Source organism: Ranitomeya imitator, chromosome 3 (assembly GCF_032444005.1).
Source record: "Ranitomeya imitator isolate aRanImi1 chromosome 3, aRanImi1.pri, whole genome shotgun sequence".
Taxonomy (NCBI): Eukaryota; Metazoa; Chordata; class Amphibia; order Anura; family Dendrobatidae; genus Ranitomeya; species Ranitomeya imitator.
Genome location: NC_091284.1, coordinates 344,023,122 through 344,044,338, shown reverse-complemented (window position 1 = coordinate 344,044,338; position 21,217 = coordinate 344,023,122). Strand labels below are relative to the sequence as shown.

Sequence of the window (21,217 nt, the reverse complement as noted above, 5' to 3'; positions counted from 1 at the left end):
TAGTTTTGCAGGTCGCAGGAATGCAGGAGCATAGAAGATGACTATATGAAAGGGAGAAAAGATTCTGATATACCCTGTGGTGCCTCTGTATTGCTTCTGCCCTTACAAGGACAGTCCCCAAGTATGGCTACTAAGATGTACCCACCAATTCAAAGTCCGATTGTTCAAAGTCTCCCAACACGTTTCCTCCCCCTTTTGGGAGTAAATAGTATGTGGGGAGCTAAGAGTTCCTGGACCAGGCTTTAATCTGACAGGTTCTGACATAACTAGTTGGACCTGACATGCGGGTTACCGGCCAATGCAGGAAGTCTTAGCTCCCCGCAAACTATATACTCCCCTGATGGATCACCTGATCAAATAGTAAAAAAAATCCCTTTGTCACACAGCTAGGGTTGGGGTTGGGGTTAGGGTTGGGATTAGGTTTAGAGTTAGGGTTGGGGTTAGGGTTGTGGTTAAGGTTGTATGGGTTAAGTTTGAGGTTAGGGTTAGGATTGTGTTAGGGTTAGGAGTGTGTTAGTAGTATTGATGGTCAACATTTAATCCTTCTAACTTCCTAGCAAAACAATTTATGTTTCCAAAATTGTGCTGATGTAAAGTAGACATGTGGGAAATGTTATGTATTAACTTTTTGTGTGACATACATCTCTGGTTTAAGAGCACAAAAATTAAAAGTTTGAAAATTGCAACATTTTAAAATATGTTGCGAATTTCCATTTTTTCATAAATAAATGCAAGTCATATTGAATAAATTTTACCACTGTCATGAATGACAATATGTCACAAAAACTTTCAGAATCAGTTTGATCTGTTGAAGTGTTCCAGAGTTATAAGCGCATAAAATGACACTGGTCAGAATTGTAAAATTTGGCTTGGTCATTAAGATCAAAATTGTCCCGGTCACTAAAGGGTTAAGAATGAGCCCATTGACAAAATTGACAGAAGGTCAGGAGGGCAGAGATTGGACTCATGAGGTCTCTTAATCTTTATCTGGACTCAGAAAATGCATATCTTAATATCACGATTATTCAGCCCGTCTTACATGGATTTATATAGATTTTTAAAAATAAATATAGCAGTATCATCAGTGGTGATGGATGAACCCGAACGGTATAGTTCAGGGTCCGTATCGAACACCTAGTGTCCGTTCACAGACCCAGAACTTCTACAAGAAGTCTGTGTTACTGTTCAGGTTTGGTCTCCTATGCTATCATCTGTGACTGTTGTAGAAATATCGGCTTTGATTGGCGACAAGTTCAATACCAGGGCAGCACGGTGGCTCAGTGGATAGCACTGCAGCCTTGCAGCGCTGGGGTCCTGGGTTCGAATCCCACCCAGGACAACATCTGCAAAGAGTTTGTATGTTCTCTCCGTGTTTGCGTGGGTTTCCTCCGGGCACTCCGGTTTCCTCCCACATTCCAAAGATATACTGATAGGGAATCTAGATTGTTAGCCCCATCGGGGACAGTGATGATAATGTGTGCAAAAACTGTAAAGCGCTGCGGAATATGTTAGCGCTATATAAAAATAAAGATTATTTATTTATTTATACCACTGGTCAGAGTGCTGCAGTTCCCATTTCTTATGGATTTACCATTTCTGGAGCAGCTGAGAGCTGATATGTTTAGTCTGGGAGGGGGTCAATATCCATGGACCTTTCCTCGGCTATTAATATCAGCCCACAGATGTCTATATAGCCTTTATTGGGTATTGATTATAGTGGGGTTCCCACTTGGGAGAGTCTCCCCTATAACAACCAGTGAGAGCTAAGCAACTGACTATTGGCCCAATCCCAGATTATTAACATCAGTCCCCAGACGTCGGTTTTCCCTCAGCTGGTTATGAAAATTATGCCTCAATGGTATGAACTAAGGTTATCTTGGATGTGTAATTTACTGTACTAGTTAATAAGTAAATGAAAAAATTGCCTCAAAGTCCTTTAATTGAAAGAAAGACATAGACTCCTTTATTTTAGTTATATACTCCCCATCCCTCTTTTTCTGATTTATTCACACAATGAACTCCAACACTGCTACATTTTTTACAATCTGACTATGAGGTTACTAAATTGTGAGCTTGATTTCAGCTGACATTATAAAGCTGACATCAACCCCTCAACTATTACCCCACTTGGCACTGCACTAGGGTGAGTGGGAAGAACCAGGCAAAGCACTAGAATTGGAGCATCAAATAGATGCACCTTTTCTGGGATGGCTTCAGGCTGCTATTTTAGGCTAGCGAATGCCAATATCTATAGCCCCTTCTTAGTCTGAGAATACCAGCTCCCGCTGTCTGCTTTAGCTTGGCTGGTTGTTAAAAAGTGCAAGGGGGGTGGGCATGCAATTAAAGTATTTACAAACACAATGTGGGACCCCCCTATTTTTGATAACCAGCCAATATAAAGTTGACAGCTGCGGGCTGCAGCTGGTTATCAAAAATAGCGGGGATCACACATCATTTTATTTAAATTTATTTATAATGCATGTATTCACTATAAGCAAGACCAGGTGTAGGATCATAGGTTCATAGAGTGTTAGCGTTGGAAGGCACCTCAACAGTCATCATGTCAAAAACCCCAGTTCGAGGCAGTGCAGGATTCACTAAATCATCTCAGACAGATGTCTGCCCACCCTTTGTTTGAAGACTTCCATTAAAGGAGAACTCACCAGCTCTCAGGGCAGCCTATTCCCCTCATTGATCACCCTCACTGTCAAAAAGGTTTTTCTATTATCTAATCTGTATCTTCTCCCTTTAATTTCATTTCATTGCTTCTTGTGTTTCTATGTGCAAATGAGAATAAGGATTATCCCTCTACACTGTGACATCAACTCAGGTATTTGTAGACAGCTATTAAGTCTCCTCTTAACCTTCTTTTTTGCAAGCTAAACATTCCCTGACCATTTAATCGCTCCTCATAGGACATACTTGGAAGTCCGTTTACCATCCTGGTAGCTCTTTTCGGAACTTGATCCAGTTTTTCAATGTCTTTTTTTAAAATGCGGTGCCCAGATGAGGCCTGACCAAGGAGGAGTAAAGGGGGATAATGACTTAGACACTTTGCCTCTCTTAGGCTACGTTCACATTAGCGTTTTGCGTGTTTGCGTCGGGCGACGCAGCGGCGACGCATGCGTCATGCGCCCCTATATTTAACATGGGGGACGCATGGACATGCGTTGTGCTGCGTTGTGCGACGCATGCTTTTTTTTGCCGCAAGCGTCAGGCGCAGAAAACGCAACAAGTTGCATTTTTCTTGCGTCCAAATTTCGGCAAAAAACGACGCATGTGTCGCAAAACGCAGCATTTTTGCGTGCGTTTTTATTTGCGTTGTGCGTTGCGTCGCCGATGCAGCGGCGCACAACGCAAATGTGAACGTAGCCTTTATACATGCTAGAACTGTGCTTGCCTTTTTAGCTGCTGAGTCACTCTGTTGACTCATGTGCAGTCTGTGATCTATTAGTATGCCCAAGTCTTTTTCACACATGTTGTTGCTTAGTTTTATTCCTCCCATTCTGTAGATGTAATTTTCGTTCTTCCTGTCCAGATGTAGAATCTTGCATTTCTCCCTGTTAAATACCAGAAAGTAGCACTCTCTCATCAGACCAGAAGTAACAAACTTGCTGCCGATCAGAGCTGCTGTTTCTTGCACCGGATAGGGGTACAGTTATGGGTGTCCGGGTAAGTTTTCGAATGCGAACCAAATCTTTTTTTTTTTAATGTTTAGCTGAACCTGCCTGACCTGAACATCCATTTTTAATCATCAGGTCTAAAAGATCAATTTAATAATATATAAAGTATATATTGTGAAATCTGATGACAGATTATCTTTAATTGCTTTTTCATGCATGTTTCTACACAGTACTATTTTTCTGTGCTGATGTTGTGGTTGTTTTGCAATTTTAAACACAATTGCTGAAGATGGACTTCTGCTTTTTAAGCAAAGCCTATTTAATCTGTGGATAATTTAGGTTACTCCATTTATAGCGTAGCATGACTAATGATGGTCTTGTCTTGTCAGTTGAAGCATTCCCTTGTGTCCATGACAAGCATATGTGATCTCTAAGCAGATACTGGATATACTGTACATGATTTTTAGTACCTAGTTAAAAGTAGGCAAAAGATGAAGAAATTAAATTTTGTTTTTGGATTCTGCTGATGTCTATTAATAACATGAAATGATCTCATGGAAAAATGTACATTCATACTATTCTATCCAAATTTCACAAGGCTTTTAAATTGCAATTGTATGGTTTGCATACTTATCTTAATGCAGCTATAAAAATCTGTGAGCATGTATCTTGCTGAGGGCTATTAATTAATTTTAATTTTTGACTATAAAATTTCATTATATTACTTGTATTTCATAATCCCAATAAGGAACATTGATATTTCGTTTGTGCTTGAAGTTCATGTGATGCCTGTTTAGTACTGTACAATTATGAACATAAGCCGTGGAAAGATAAATATAATGGGCATTTTCTCCTTTTGTGAAAATGTAATTTTCAGATTGTAGAAAAGTTATTTCCTCTGCGGGAAATCTCTTACACAGCACTCTCCCTAATGTGAAGTCTCCGTTTGCAAACATTATCTTACAGACAAAACTCTACGGGCAAATCTAGAACCAGTATGATCATTGATTCCTTCAATTCATACATTAAAAAACGTTACCCTCAAATCAAAGAAGTATAAAGAAAGATAGAAAATAAATAAATCCTTGATTTGTGCTCGCTTTTAAGATCTGTTTATATTCTATAAAGCTGTTTATGAGTTGTCAAAGTTTCCACTATAACAGGCATCAGGTGACAAAAATGGTAATTATTGTGATATAAATCTATCAATACACTGACTTAAGGGTACCGTCACACTATACGATTTACCTACGATCACGACCAGCGATATGACCTGGCCGTGATCGTAGGTAAATCGTAGTGTGGTCGCTGGGGAGCTGTCACACAGACCGCTCTCCAGCTACCAAGATGCCGAGGTCCCTGGGTAACCAGGGTAAACATCGGGTAACTAAGCGCAGGACCGCGCTTAGTTACCCGATGTTTACCCTGATTACAAACGTTAAACTAAAAAAAAACAAACAGCACATACTTACATTCTGGTGTCCGTCAGGTCCCTTGCAGTCTGCTTCCCGCACTCAGTGACTGCCGGCCGTAAAGTGAAAGTGAAAGCACAGCTGTGCTCTGCTTTCACTTTACGGCCGGCAGTCACAGTGCTGGAAGCAGACTGCAAGGGACCTGACGGACACCAGAATGTAAGTATGTGCTGTTTGTTTTTTTTTAGTTTAACGCTTGTAACCAGGGTAAACATCGGGTAACTAAGCGCGGTGCTGCGCTTAGTTACCCGATGTTTACCCTGGTTACAAGTGAACGCATCGCTGGATCGCATCGCTAGATCGGTGTCACACACACCGATCTAGCGATGACAGCGGGAGATCCAGCGATGAAAGAAAGTTCTAAACGATCTGCTACGACGTACGATTCTCAGCAGGATCCCTGATCGCTGCTGCGTGTCAGACACAGCGATATCGTAACGATATCGCTGGAACGTCACGAATCGTACCGTCGTAGCGATCGAAATGTTATAGTGTGACGGTACCCTTAGTGCAGCCAACATACAGATCACACTATCTAATGTGCATGGGGGCTTCATAAATCCCTGCGGTTGCAGAAGTCAGAAGAATCAGCCAGCGGTATTTCACAGTGACCAATGCTTTTGACAAGGAAGTTAAGCCACTGCTAGTGATGTATGAATGTTTGCCCTTTCCACATTTAGAACACACGCACACCTTTTGAACAAAGAGTCCATGGAGTCCAGGCATATGATGAAGTTGGAGAGATACTTATCAGCCAACAGAGATATAATGAATGGCCTTCTTTGGTCGGAAACAAATTTAGGCAATAGTCTAAAACTGCAGGACATTACTGTCACGGTTCCACCCGTCAGTGTGTCTGTGATGCAGTTACTGACAGTTCAGCCATCCAATCTGTTACAGGGACGGGCTGAAGCTGTCAGTACTTTGATTGACAGCTCTGTCATCCAGTCTTGTACAGAGGCATGCTGAGCTGTCAATGTGTTGATTGACAGCCTGACTATCCAATCTGAGACTGTCCCCAGATGTTTATTATGCCCAGGTGATTGCCAGGTTATTTAACTGGGTTGTTACTTTCAGACCTATGCCATACATTCAGCTACTGTGTGATTTGTTCTCTGTGTGCGCTACAGTTTTTGAATTTCCACAAAAATTTAAAATAACCAATAAATTTCGTTCAACTTCACAATTGTGTTCCACTTGTTGTTGATTCTTCACCAAAAATTTACATTTGGTATCTTTATGTTTGAAGCATGATATGTGGGAAGAGGTTGAAAAGTTCCACGGGGCCGAATACTTTCGCAAGGCACTGTATATTGCATCTGTTTATGATGTGCCTTCCTGGCTTTTTGGTCTTGGACCTCTTGACCAATCTGCCTCATGGCTAATCCGTAAGTAGTGACAAGTGTCACAATCTTTAGCTGGGGCGCCAATATCAGGACAGCTTGTAAGCACACACAAGTTTGTCTATAGTAAAAGGCTGATTTACTCAAAATGAGACACAGTCTTTAAATGTTATGTCGGCTATTTATAGGTAACATATATTAAGGTTATTTTATAGATGTGATCGAACTATTTGAAACTCCAAGCATTGCCAAATTTTCCCCAAAAATTAGACGCATGATGAACAAACTTTTTGGAAAATGCCAACTCTCTAGTTAGATGTAGAATACTCAGAGGTCTTCTAGTACGGTATTCAACCTATTTTAAGCTCTTTAATGTGCATCAGGTTTTGTCACAAATCTGCATAGGAAAAACGCAACCCAACGCAACGAATCTCCAACATGTGCACACATAGCTTTTAAAAGTTATGTCCTAAAGGATGTGGGTGGAATGGAGATCCACCTGCGGCTGTTAACATGTTAAATGCCACTGTCAATTTCTGACAGCGACATTTGACATGTACACGCCGGAAGCACGTAGCAAACCATGACCACCAGCACCCATGTCACATGAACGAGGGTCGCAGATAGGTTGGCATGACCCCTGTGGTTGTTATTGCCAGATAGCTATGATCGTCATCTGACAATGTCTGACAGCAGCACTTATTATGCACACATCGCAAACCGCAGCCATCAGCACCCATGTCACATGACTGTGGCTTGCCAATGGGTTGGAATGACAACCTAGGATCTGCAGCAGACCCCTGTGGTTGTCATTGCTCTGCTATGAGCGTTGCCCAGTGGTTGGCACTCATAGCAAGTGAGCTTTTCTGCTACATAGAGCAGGGCTGCAGCTCTGCTATGTGTAGTAGAGGCGATTGGATGATCGTAGCTTCTAGTCTCCCATGGAGACAATTGAAGCTAGTAAAAAGTGAAAAAAAGTTTTTTTAAAAACTAAAAAAAAATAAAAGTTTAAACCTCTCCCCATTTAAAATAAAACAATAAAATAAAAATAAAAAATACACATATTTGACATTGCCGCATTCAGAATCGCCCGATCTATCAATATATAAAAAGAATCTGATCGGTAAATGGCGTAACGCGAAAAAAATAAAAAACGGCAAAATTACTTATTTTTTTAGTTGCTGGAACATTGCATTAAAATGCAATAATGGGTGATAAACAGATCATATCTACACCAAGATGGTATCAATAAAAACGTCAGATTGGCATGCAGTCCATGCACTGCAGTGCTAGGGCAGACCAATTTCCCAATCCTATATACCCACTTTTTATTTTTCCATCAATATGGCCATGTGAGGGCTTGTTTTTTGCAGGACGAGTTGTACGTTTGAATGACATGATTGATTTTACAAAATAGTGTAATGGAAAATTGGAAAAAACTCGAAGTTCAGCGAAATTACAAAAAAAGTGGAATTCTACAATTGTTTTAAGTTGTTTTATTACCATGTTCACCAAATGCTAAAACTGACCTGCCATTATGATTCGCCAGGTCATTACGAGTTCTTAGAAACCAAACATGAATAGATTCTTTTTTAGTCATATGGTGAAAAAAAATCTCAAATTTGTCAAAAGAGAAAAAAAAGTTTCCATTTCCTGAGACCCGTAACGTCTCCATTTTTTGGACGTCAGATTGCCGTGCAAAACATAAGCCTTCACCCAAACCCAGATCACAAAAAATGGAGACGTTATGGGTCTCAGAAAATGGCAAATTTTTTTTTCTCTTTTGACAAATTTGGGATTTTTTTTCACCACATGACTAAAAAGAACCTATGCATGTTTGGTTTCTAAGAACTTTTAATGACCTGGCGAATCATAATGGCAGGTCAGTTTTATCATTTGGTGAACATGGTAATAAAACAACTTACAACAATTGTAGAATTCCTCTTTTTTTTGCAATTTCACTGAACTTCAAGTTTTTTCCAATTTTCCATTACACTATTTTGTAAAATCAATCATGTCATTGAAACATACAACTCATCCTGCAAAAACAAGCCCTCACATGGCCATATTGATGGAAAAATAAAAAGTGGGTATATAGGATTGGGAAATTGGTCTGCGCTCGCACTACAGTGCATGGACTGGGCGCCGATCTCCCAGCCCACATCCTCATACATGCTGTGAGGCTGCTGAGTTCAAGTTAGGAGACCCATAGCCAGTTCATGCACTGTGGTCTGAGCACAGATCGATATCCACCAACAGCGTCCATAAATGTACAGAAAACTGGCTACAATAATCTGCAATCACAAATACGGATTATCAAAAAGTCACAATCTGGTTTCAATTATTTTAAAAAATGTATGTGACTAATTTCCTTAAAGAAAAATAAAAATATACCCAAAAAGTGATATTTATGGGTACTTTAACAAATGTTTAATAGGTTAGAGTAGGGCCTGGCCAAAAGAGTCTACCTTGTCGTGGTGGTGGCTTAAAAATGATTTTGTCCAGAACGCTGATGGCTATATATATATATATATAATCTGGGAACTGTTAATGTGTGATTGGCGAGGACGTGGTGCAGAAGTGGAATTTTTCCAAGAGTGGGCGGTGGGACTGTGGAAGATTCAAGGGGTGGAGGTGGAGCTGGGGGTGGAGGCGGAGCTGGGGTAGAGCCTAGGCAGAGTCTTAAGGGGGCCAAACATTTTTACAGTATGGGGCCATGAAATTCCTAGTGGCAGCCCTGATGTCAGCTACTAGTGTTTCTTGGCTTATGAGATTAACCAATTAACCATGAATATCTGTAGTGTGTCTAAAAGTGATTCTGATTATCGTTCTGATGCGTGAAGAATATCAGATATCAAACATCACTGGAGTTTGTGTGCTAGTCAGCATAATTCTAGAAAGCAAAGTTTAATTTTTCATCACCTGGGACTCAAACTCAGAAACTCCTCTCCATGAGGCTGGTGCTTGGCTTATAACATTAAGCATGTAAATACTCAGGAAGTCAGAAAATCCTTGTGATTTTTATTCTCATGTGTGAAGAATGTCAGATATCAGAGTCAAACATCATTTCAATTTGTTTTGGAGGAGGTCTGTGTGATAGTCCAAATGAGTTCCAGACTCATGTTTGTAATGGAAGTCACATAAATATATTAAATTTCTATGTCTCTTTGACTTCGTGGATAGCTCAATGGTAAGTGAACTGGCTTCTACACATAGAATTTTTGGGTCAAGTGACAGTGGACTTTTTTTTTTTATTGGTCAGCTATCAATGACAGATGTCAGAGACAAATGTCAAAGTCAGATAAAAAAGTCAGTTCTCAGACAGTGTATTGAGCCTCAAACTGACATCATTCTAATGTTTGACTTTGATATCTTATGTCCTGCAATGGACACTTTACAGCTGGTTGAGGATATGGCTAGGAAGCACCAAAGACTTGAAACGTTGCAGTTCCAGTTGCAGGGTTGGTTTTCTAGCATGATGTGTGCTTCCCAGAGCCCTCCGCTCCCAGCAGTAGCTTTGACGCCTGTATCTTCTGATGTGCAGTTAGCTTTTCCCAAACTAGCAATGGGATTCCCTGATATATTTTCAGAGGAACAAAAAACAGACTAGAGTGTTCAAGGAGAGCTGTAGGCTATATTTTACCGTGACCCTTCTTATCAGGAAATGAGTCCCAGCGGGTGGGAACAATCATGTCCTTACTGCGAAGGGGGCCTCAGACTTGGGCATTTTTTTCACCCAAGCCTCAAAATGGTTCTCTGTTGACTTTTTTTATGCCTTGGTGTTAATCTAGAACAAACCTGACAGAGTCTGGGTTGTGGAGGAATAGATCATGAACCTAGGGAATTAGAGAATGCTGAGGGCACTACAGAAAAATATATGGGATCACTAAACACACAGTTAATGAAACATGAACAACTAGGAGAAAAAGAAGTGTGTACAGCATGGCGAGGATCACCAATATAAACAAAATTAGATAAATTTATTGAAATACAAATATACAAGCAAGACAAACATGTTAAAAACAATTAAAAAAGCCAAAAGGGCTAAAGTGAATAACAGCTGGAAGACCATATAAGGACCAACCAGATTCCTCCACTGTGTGTATCGGGAGTGTGCTAGGAGTAATGCATACTCAAGCTACCCTGGGAAAAAAAACTATTCAAGCATCATGGCAATCAATACAATACAAACTAACTGATTCCAAGCATGAACAGATAAAAAATGTGAGCAAGTAAGAAACAGTCTTAAGCAAATAAACTCTAAAGCAAATAAGCCCCCCAAAAAAGATAATAGATGGGAAAGGAGATAAATCTTGTGTTACCCCTGAAATAAGGAATATAACAATGTAGAAGGACAGGAAAGTCCCATGAGTGCAAGGCTGTTGTCACGGGGCTACCGCGACAGAGAGGTTCCAGAGAACCGCAGCGCTCTGGGCCTCGTTCACACACAGTAAACAGAAGCTCTTCTCCTGTGTTCTGACCTGGCTGCTTTGTGCCAGCAGTGCAGGAGTTAACCTTATTGCTGAGTTGCTGAGAGCTGGGTCTCTCAGCTGAAGTGGATTTTGTAATCTCATCCTCTATATAGACTCAGCCCTGACTACAGCTATTGTCAGTAGTGTTGAGCATTCCGATACTGCAAGTATCGGGTATCGGCCGATACTTGCTGTATTGGAATTCCGATACCGAGTTCCGATATTTTTGTGATATCGGAAATCGGTATCGGAGTGTGCGGTGCGTATGGTTTCAAGGGTCAGGAGGAGAGGAAACTCTCCTTCAGGCCCTGGAATCCATATTAATGTAAAAAATAAAGAATAAAAATAAAAAATATGGCTATACTCACCCTCTCCTTCAGACCCTTCGAACAATCGAGGATACATTTCAATATTTGTGTCCCATTGACTTGTATTGGTATCGGGTATCGGTATCGGCGAGATCCGATATTTTGCCAGTATCGGCCGATACCTTCCGATACCGATACTTTCAAATATCGGAAGGTATCGCTCAACACTAGTGTTGAGCGATACCTTCCGATATTTGAAAGTATCGGTATCGGATGGCATCGGCCGATATCTGAAAAATATCGGATATCGCCGATACCGATATCCGATACCAATACAAGTCAATGGGACACAAATATCGGAAGGCATCCTGTAATGGATTCCAGGGTCTGAAGGAGAGGAAACTCTCTTTCAGGCCCTGGGATCCATATTCATGTGTAAAATAAAGAATAAAAATAAAAAATATTGATATACTTACCCTCTGACGCGCCCTGGTCGTCACCGCTGCAACCGCCTTGCTTTCGTTCCGAAGAATGAGCGCGTAAAGGGCCTTCGATGACGTCGCGGCTTGTGATTGGTCGCTGAGCGGTCATGTGACCGCTCACGCGACCAATCACAAGCCGATTCACATTCTTAGGAATGAGCGCGTTAATGACCTTCGATGATGTCGCGGCTTGTGATTGGTCGCGTGAGTGGTCACATGACCGCTCAGCGACCAATCACAAGCCGCGACGTCATCGAAGGCCCTTTACGCGCTCATTCTTCAGAACGAAAGCAAGGCGGTTGCAGCAGTGACGACCAGGGCGCGTCAAAGGGTAAGTATATCAATATTTTTTTTTTTAATTCTTTATTTTACACATTAATCTTAATCCCGATACCGAATCCCGATATCACAAAAATATCGGAACTCGGTATCGGAATTCCTATACCGCAAATATCCGCCGATACCCGATACTTGCGGTATCGGAATGCTCAACACTACTCAACACTAATTGTCAGTGATCAGTTCAGCTGCCTGGCTTGTAGAGTGTGAAGGAGCGTAGAGTTGAAGTTTGGAGGTTTATTTACAGAGATTGGTGTCTGCTGTTTTGATTGCATGTTAAACCTGTTTTCCTTCCTAGTTTTTTCCTTTTCTTCCCCTTTCTGCGTTTTCTCTGTGGTTGTGTGAGCATTTGGTGAGTTTGAGACTTTTAGTTAACTTGTCTGTATACCCTGTTAGTTGTTGTATTTATACACTGGTGCAGTCCACCTCCCTTGGGGGGAAAGGGTACTGATAGGGCCTGCACAGGAGACAGGGATATGCTGGCGGCTCAGGCCTCCTAACCATCATAGGTACCCCTGAGATAAGGGAAAGCCAGGGCCTCATTATAGTGGCAGGGACAGGTGTGGGTCCCAGTACGCCGTCCTGCCCCTTTATCGCCGTTAACGGCATCACAGTATCACTGACCTAAAAAATTTTCTTGGTCCAATATGGACCCCATTGCTGCTTTAGCTGGACAATTGAAGCAACTCCAGTTGTTGTAGTTGTACAGCGCACTCCAGTGGCCACTGCAGGGGTTGCTACACCTCCACAAGCTTCGCTGGAGCCTAAAATTGCGTTACCTGACAGGTTCTCTGGGGGGCGTGACAAATTTGTTACATTCAGGGAGGCCTGTAAATTGTATTTTAGGTTGCATCCTCACACTTCAGGTTCAGAGGAGCAGAGGGTTGGAATTGTAGTATCACTCCTACAAGGTGATCCTCAGGCCTGGGCATTTTCACTTCCCGCTGACACTTTGCCGTTAAGGACTGTGAAGGGGTTTTTTCGAGCCTTAGGTCAAGTGTATGATGATCCTGACCGCGTCTACCTCACTGAGTCCACAATACGCCATCTTACACAGGGAGACTGGCCAGTAGAGGAGTACTGCTCTGAGTTTCGGAGATGGGCTACTGACACAATGTGGAATGACCCTGCACTCCGTAGTCAATTGTATCAGGGCCTATCAGATAAAATAAAAGATGCCTTCGCCCTGCAGGAGATACCAACCACACTGGAGGCAGCTATGTATCTTGCGATCTGTGTGGACCGCCGCCTGTGCCAGAGACTTAAGGAATCGCCGCTATTCAAGGGTAATTCAGATTTAGACTCACCAGAATCTGAGTCTCTATGAGAACCTATGCAGTTGGGTGGAGTGTTCTGAATGGCAATTCAGTATCACAATGGACATGGAGGTCAGAGCACATACAGTGATCTGACAATAACCCAAAATAACAGAACGAGCTCTGAGACGTGGGAACTCTGCAGACCGCAATCCCTGATCCTCTCCAAACACAACTAGAGGCAGCCGTGGATTGCGCCTAACGCTCCCTATGCAACTCGGCACAGCCTGAGAAACTAACTAGCCTGAAGATAGAAAAATAAGCCTACCTTGCCTCAGAGAAATACCCCAAAGGAAAAGGCAGCCCCCCACATATAACGACTGTGAGTAAGATGAAAAGACAAACGTAGGGATGAAATAGATTCAGCAAAGCGAGGCCCGATATTCTAGACAGAACGAGGATAGGAAAGATAACTTTGCGGTCTACACAAAACCCTAAAGAAAACCACGCAAAGGGGCAAAAAAGACCCTCCGTACCGAACTAACGGCACGGAGGTACACCCTTTGCGTCCCAGAGCTTCCAGCAAAACAAATAGACAAGCTGGACAGAAAAAATAGCAACAAATAGCAAAGAAGCACTTAGCTATGCAGAGCAGCAGGCCACAGGAATGATCCAGAGAAACACAAGTCCAACACTGGAACATTGACAGGAAGCATGAATCAAAGCATTAGGTGGGGTTAAGTAGAGAAGCACCTAACGACCTCACCAGATCACCTGAGGGAGGAAACTCAGAAGCAGCAGTACCAGTTTCCTCCACAAACGGAAGCTCCCAGAGAGAATCAGCCGAAGTACCACTTGTGACCACAGGAGGGAGCTCTGCCACAGAATTCACAACAGTACCCCCCCCTTGAGGAGGGGTCACCGAACCCTCACCAGAGCCCCCAGGCCGACCAGGATGAGCCACATGAAAGGCACGAACAAGATCAGGAGCATGTTCCAAACCAGGGATTCAAGCTTCAGGAGGCTAATTTGCATATTCCAGGTGCCTTCTGGGAGAAGCGAAGTCTCTCTAAGCTAGAAGATCGTTGGGTACAGCCGGGACCAGCTGCTTCGAAAGCATCACCAAACCAGGGATTCAAGCTTCAGGAGGCTAATTTGCATATTCCAGGTGCCTTCTGGGAGAAGCGAAGTCTCCCTAAGCTAGAATATCGTTGGGTACAGCCGGGACCAGCTGCTTCGAAAGCATCACCAAACCAGGGATTCAAGCTTCAGGAGGCTAATTTGCATATTCCAGGTGCCTTCTGGGAGAAGCGAAGTCTCCCTAAGCTAGAAGATCGTTGGGTACAGCCGGGACCAGCTGCTTCGAAAGCATCACCAAACCAGTGATTCAAGCTTCAGGAGGCTAATTTGCATATTCCAGGTGCCTTCTGGGAGAAGCGAAGTCTCCCTAAGCTAGAAGATCGTTGGGTACAGCCGGGACCAGCTGCTTCGAAAGCATCACCAAACCGCGCGCCGTAATTTTTGCCTGTAGGACATTATTGCAAGAGAGCTTGGCTGAGTAGATTACACAAGAAGGAAAACACACAGCAAGTCAGCAGGATCTAGGAGCAACATGGCAGATGTGACAACCTACATGGTGAGCTGCAGCATGTGCTACATGTTCACAGATCGACCAGAAGAAGAATCCAATTTCACCTGTCAGAAGTGTAGACTAGTGGCCCTTTTAGAAGAAAAGGTGCGGGGTCTGGAAGAAAGAATAGCAACTTTGAAACTCATCAAAGAGAATGAAGACTTTCTAGACAGAACAGAAGCATCTCTACTGGTCACAGAAGGTGCAAAAAGTGTCAGAGAACCTCCAAAAGCAGACGAGTGGAAGCATGTGACCAAAAGAAGCAAGAAGACCATGGAGAAATCACCAACCACACAACTGAAGAACCGATATCAAATCTTTGTAGAGGATGAAGATGGCACACCTAAGAATGAAGCAATACCAGCAAGCAAAAAAGAAAAGGGCACACAGCAACAAGTGACAGCAAAAAGTACAGCCAAGAAGCAACGAAGAGTGGTGGTGGTGGGAGACTCACTACTGAGAGGCACCGAAGCAGCCATCTGCAGACCGGACATAACTGCAAGAGAAGTATGCTGCCTTCCAGGTGCGATGATCAAGGATGTGACCGATAGGATACCAAAGCTCTTCAGCTCCAAGGACGTCCACCCATTTCTTCTGATACATGTTGGCACCAATGACACGGCAAGGAAGGACCTACCGACAATCTGCAAGGACTTTGAAGAGTTGGGGAAGAAAGTAAAGGAACTGGATGCACAGGTAGTTTTTTCTTCTATCCTTCCAGTAGACGGGCATGGCACCAGGAGATGGAACAGGATCCTTGATGCAAACAACTGGCTAAGACGATGGTGCAGACAACAAGGATTTGGATTCCTGGACCACGGTGTGAATTACTGGTATGATGGACTCCTCGCCAGAGACGGACTACACCTCAACAAACCTGGGAAACACACATTCGCCAGAAGACTCGCTACACTCATCAGGAGGGCGTTAAACTAGAAGAAGAGGGGACGGGAAGAAAAACATTAGACTCGAACAAAGACGACCCAGGAAAACATACTCAGAAGGGAGGTAAGAACATTTCTAAAACAATCCACAGTGAGGAGATTGGAACAAAACAAAATCCTCTAAACTGCATGCTCGCAAACGCCAGAAGCCTGACAAACAAGATGGAAGAACTAGAAGCAGAAATATCTACAGGTGACTTTGACATAGTGGGAATAACCGAGACATGGTTAGATGAAAGCTATGACTGGGCAGTTAACTTACAGGGTTACAGTCTGTTTAGAAAGGATCGTAAAAATCGGAGAGGAGGAGGGGTTTGTCTCTATGTAAAGTCTTGTCTAAAGTCCACTTTAAGGGAGGATATTAGCGAAGGGAATGAAGATGTCGAGTCCATATGGGTTGAAATTCATGGAGGGAAAAATGGTAACAAAATTCTCATTGGGGTCTGTTACAAACCCCCAAATATAACAGAAAGCATGGAAAGTCTACTTCTAAAGGAGATAGATGAAGCTGCAACCCATAATGAGGTCCTGGTTATGGGGGACTTTAACTACCCGGATATTAACTGGGAAACAGAAACCTGTGAAACCCATAAAGGCAACAGGTTTCTGCTAATAACCAAGAAAAATTATCTTTCACAATTGGTGCAGAATCCAACCAGAGGAGCAGCACTTTTAGACCTAATACTATCTAATAGACCTGACAGAATAACAAATCTGCAGGTGGTCGGGCATCTAGGAAATAGCGACCACAATATTGTGCAGTTTCACCTGTCTTTCACTAGGGGGACTTGTCAGGGAGTCACAAAAACATTGAACTTTAGGAAGGCAAAGTTTGAACAGCTTAGAGATGCCCTTAATCTGGTAGACTGGGACAATATCCTCAGAAATGAGAATACAGATAATAAATGGGAAATGTTTAAGAACATCCTAAATAGGCAGTGTAAGCGGTTTATACCTTGTGGGAATAAAAGGACTAGAAATAGGAAAAACCCAATGTGGCTAAACAAAGAAGTAAGACAGGCAATTAACAGTAAAAAGAAAGCATTTGCACTACTAAAGCAGGATGGCACCATTGAAGCTCTAAAAAACTATAGGGAGAAAAATACTTTATCTAAAAAACTAATTAAAGCTGCCAAAAAGGAAACAGAGAAGCACATTGCTAAGGAGAGTAAAACTAATCCCAAACTGTTCTTCAACTATATCAATAGTAAAAGAATAAAAACTGAAAATGTAGGCCCCTTAAAAAATAGTGAGGAAAGAATGGTTGTAGATGACGAGGAAAAAGCTAACATATTAAACACCTTCTTCTCCACGGTATTCACGGTGGAAAATGAAATGCTAGGTGAAATCCCAAGAAACAATGAAAACCCTATATTAAGGGTCACCAATCTAACCCAAGAAGAGGTGCGAAACCGGCTAAATAAGATTAAAATAGATAAATCTCCGGGTCCGGATGGCATACACCCACGAGTACTAAGAGAACTAAGTAATGTAATAGATAAACCATTATTTCTTATTTTTAGTGACTCTATAGCGACAGGGTCTGTTCCGCAGGACTGGCGCATAGCAAATGTGGTGCCAATATTCAAAAAGGGCTCTAAAAGTGAACCTGGAAATTATAGGCCAGTAAGTCTAACCTCTATTGTTGGTAAAATATTTGAAGGGTTTCTGAGGGATGTTATTCTGGATTATCTCAATGAGAATAACTGTTTAACTCCATATCAGCATGGGTTTATGAGAAATCGCTCCTGTCATACCAATCTAATCAGTTTTTATGAAGAGGTAAGCTATAGACTGGACCACGGTGAGTCATTGGACGTGGTATATCTCGATTTTTCCAAAGCGTTTGATACCGTGCCGCACAAGAGGTTGGTACACAAAATGAGAATGCTTGGTCTGGGGGAAAATGTGTGTAAATGGGTTAGTAACTGGCTTAGTGATAGAAAGCAGAGGGTGGTTATAAATGGTATAGTCTCTAACTGGGTCGCTGTGACCAGTGGGGTACCGCAGGGGTCAGTATTGGGACCTGTTCTCTTCAACATATTCATTAATGATCTGGTAGAAGGTTTACACAGTAAAATATCGATATTTGCAGATGATACAAAACTATGTAAAGCAGTTAATACAAGAGAAGATAGTATTCTGCTACAGATGGATCTGGATAAGTTGGAAACTTGGGCTGAAAGGTGGCAGATGAGGTTTAACAATGATAAATGTAAGGTTATACACATGGGAAGAGGGAATCAATATCACCATTACACACTGAACGGGAAACCACTGGGTAAATCTGACAGGGAGAAGGACTTGGGGATCCTAGTTAATGATAAACTTACCTGGAGCAGCCAGTGCCAGGCAGCAGCTGCCAAGGCAAACAGGATCATGGGGTGCATTAAAAGAGGTCTGGATACACATGATGAGAGCATTATACTGCCTCTGTACAAATCCCTAGTTAGACCGCACATGGAGTACTGTGTCCAGTTTTGGGCACCGGTGCTCAGGAAGGATATAATGGAACTAGAGAGAGTACAAAGGAGGGCAACAAAATTAATAAAGGGGATGGGAGAACTACAATACCCAGATAGATTAGCGAAATTAGGATTATTTAGTCTAGAAAAAAGACGACTGAGGGGCGATCTAATAACCATGTATAAGTATATAAGGGGACAATACAAATATCTCGCTGAGGATCTGTTTATACCAAGGAAGGTGACGGGCACAAGGGGGCATTCTTTGCGTCTGGAGGAGAGAAGGTTTTTCCACCAACATAGAAGAGGATTCTTTACTGTTAGGGCAGTGAGAATCTGGAATTGCTTGCCTGAGGAGGTGGTGATGGCGAACTCAGTCGAGGGGTTCAAGAGAGGCCTGGATGTCTTCCTGGAGCAGAACAATATTGTATCATACAATTATTAGGTTCTGTAGAAGGACGTAGATCTGGGTATTTATTATGATGGAATATAGGCTGAACTGGATGGACAAATGTCTTTTTTCGGCCTTACTAACTATGTTACTATGTTACTATGTATGACATCAGAGGCAAAAGCCCAGGAATTATCCTCCTGAGCATAACCCTTCCATTTAACCAGATACTGGAGTTTCCGTCTTGAAACACGAGAATCCAAAATCTTCTCCACAATATACTCCAATTCCCCCTCCACCAAAACCAGGGCAGGAGGGTCAACAGATGGAACCATAGGTGCCACGTATCTCCGCAACAATGACCTATGGAAGACGTTATGTATGAAAAAAGAATCTGGGAGGGTCAGACGAAAAGACACAGGATTAATAACCTCAGAAATCCTATAAGGACCAATGAAACGAGGTTTAAACTTCGGAGAGGTAACCTTCATAGGAATATGACGAGAAGATAACCAAACCAGATCCCCAACACGAAGTCGGGGACCCACACGGCGTCTGCGATTAGCGAAACGTTGAGCCTTCTCCTGGGACAAGGTCAAATTGTCCACTACATGAGTCCAAATCTGCTGCAACCTGTCCACCACAGTATCCACACCAGGACAGTCCAAAGACTCAACCTGTCCTGAAGAGAAACGAGGATGGAACCCAGAATTGCAGAAAAATGGCGAAACCAAGGTAGCCGAGCTGGCCCGATTATTAAGGGCGAACTCAGCCAAAGGCAAAAAGGACACCCAGTCATCCTGATCGGCAGAAACAAAGCATCTCAGATAGGTTTCCAAGGTCTGATTGGTTCGTTCGGTCTGGCCATTAGTCTGAGGATGAAAAGCCGAGGAAAAAGACAAGTCAATGCCCATCCTACCACAAAAGGCTCGCCAAAACCTCGAAACAAACTGGGAACCTCTGTCAGAAACGATATTCTCTGGAATGCCATGCAAACGAACCACATGCTGGAAGCACAATGGCACCAAATCAGAGGAGGAAGGCAATTTAGACAAGGGTACCAGATGGACCATCTTAGAAAAGCGATCACAGACCACCCAAATGACTGACATCTTTTGAGAGACGGGAAGATCTGAAATAAAATCCATAGAGATATGTGTCCAAGGTCTCTTCGGGACCGGCAAGGGCAAAAGCAACCCACTGGCACGAGAACAGCAGGGCTTAGCCCGAGCACAAATCCCACAGGACTGCACAAAAGAACGCACATCCCGCGACAGAGATGGCCACCAAAAGGATCTAGCCACTAACTCTCTGGTACCAAAGATTCCAGGATGACCAGCCAAAACCGAACAATGAACCTCAGAGATCACTTTATTTGTCCACCTATCCGGGACAAGCAGTTTCTCCGCTGGACAACGATCAGGTTTATTAGCCTGAAATTTTTGCAGCACCCGCCGCAAATCAGGGGAGATGGCAGACAATTACTCCTTCCTTGAGGATACCCGCCGTCTCAGATAAACCCGGAGAGTCGGGCACAAAACTCCTAGACAGAGCATCCGCCTTCACATTTTTAGAGCCCGGAAGGTACGAAATCACAAAGTCAAAACGGGCGAAAAACAGCGACCAACAAGCCTGTCTAGGATTCAAACGCTTAGCAGACTCGAGATAAGTCAGGTTCTTATGATCAGTCAATACCACCACGCGATGCTTAGCTCCTTCAAGCCAATGACGCCACTCCTCGAATGCCCACTTCATGGCCAGCAACTCTCGGTTGCCCACATCATAATTCCGCTCAGCAGGCGAAAACTTCCTGGAAAAAAAAGCGCATGGTTTCATCACTGAACAATCAGAACCTCTCTGCGACAAAACAGCCCCTGCTCCAATCTCAGAAGCATCAACCTCGACCTGGAACGGAAGAGAAACATCTGGTTGACACAACACAGGGGCAGAAGAAAAACGACGCTTCAACTCCTGAAAAGCTTCCACAGCAGCAGAAGACCAATTGACCAAATCAGCACCCTTCTTGGTCAAATCGGTCAATGGTTTGGCAATACTAGAAAAATTGCAGATGAAGCGACGATAAAAATTAGCAAAGCCCAGGAACTTTTGCAGACTTTTCAGAGATGTCGGCTGAGTCCAATCATGGATGGCTTGGACCTTAACAGGATCCATCTCGATAGTAGAAGGGGAAAAGATGAACCCCAAAAATGAAACCTTCTGCACACCAAAGAGACACTTTGATCCCTTCACAAACAAAGAATTAGCACGCAGGACCTGAAAAACCGTTCTGACCTGTTTCACATGAGACAAGAATCATCCGAGAAGATCAAAATGTCATCCAAGTACACAATCAGGAATTTATCCAGGTACTCTCGGAAGATGTCATGCATAAAGGACTGAAACACTGATGGAGCATTGGCAAGCCCGATTGGCATCACTAGATACTCAAAATGACCCTCGGGCGTATTAAATGCAGTTTTCCATTCATCGCC

At 42.9% G+C, this 21,217-nt stretch overlaps 1 long non-coding RNA gene across 1 annotated transcript in view; it reads left to right on the top strand.

The window, feature by feature from the left end:
• The first annotated feature begins 3,596 nt into the window (after positions 1 to 3,596).
• Positions 3,597 to 21,217, top strand: part of LOC138672085 (uncharacterized) — a 160,399-nt gene continuing 142,778 nt past the window's right edge. Inside the window, exon 1 of the long non-coding RNA XR_011319568.1 lies at positions 3,597 to 3,672. This is a non-coding gene — a long non-coding RNA (uncharacterized lncRNA). The remainder of the gene's footprint in view (positions 3,673 to 21,217) is intronic.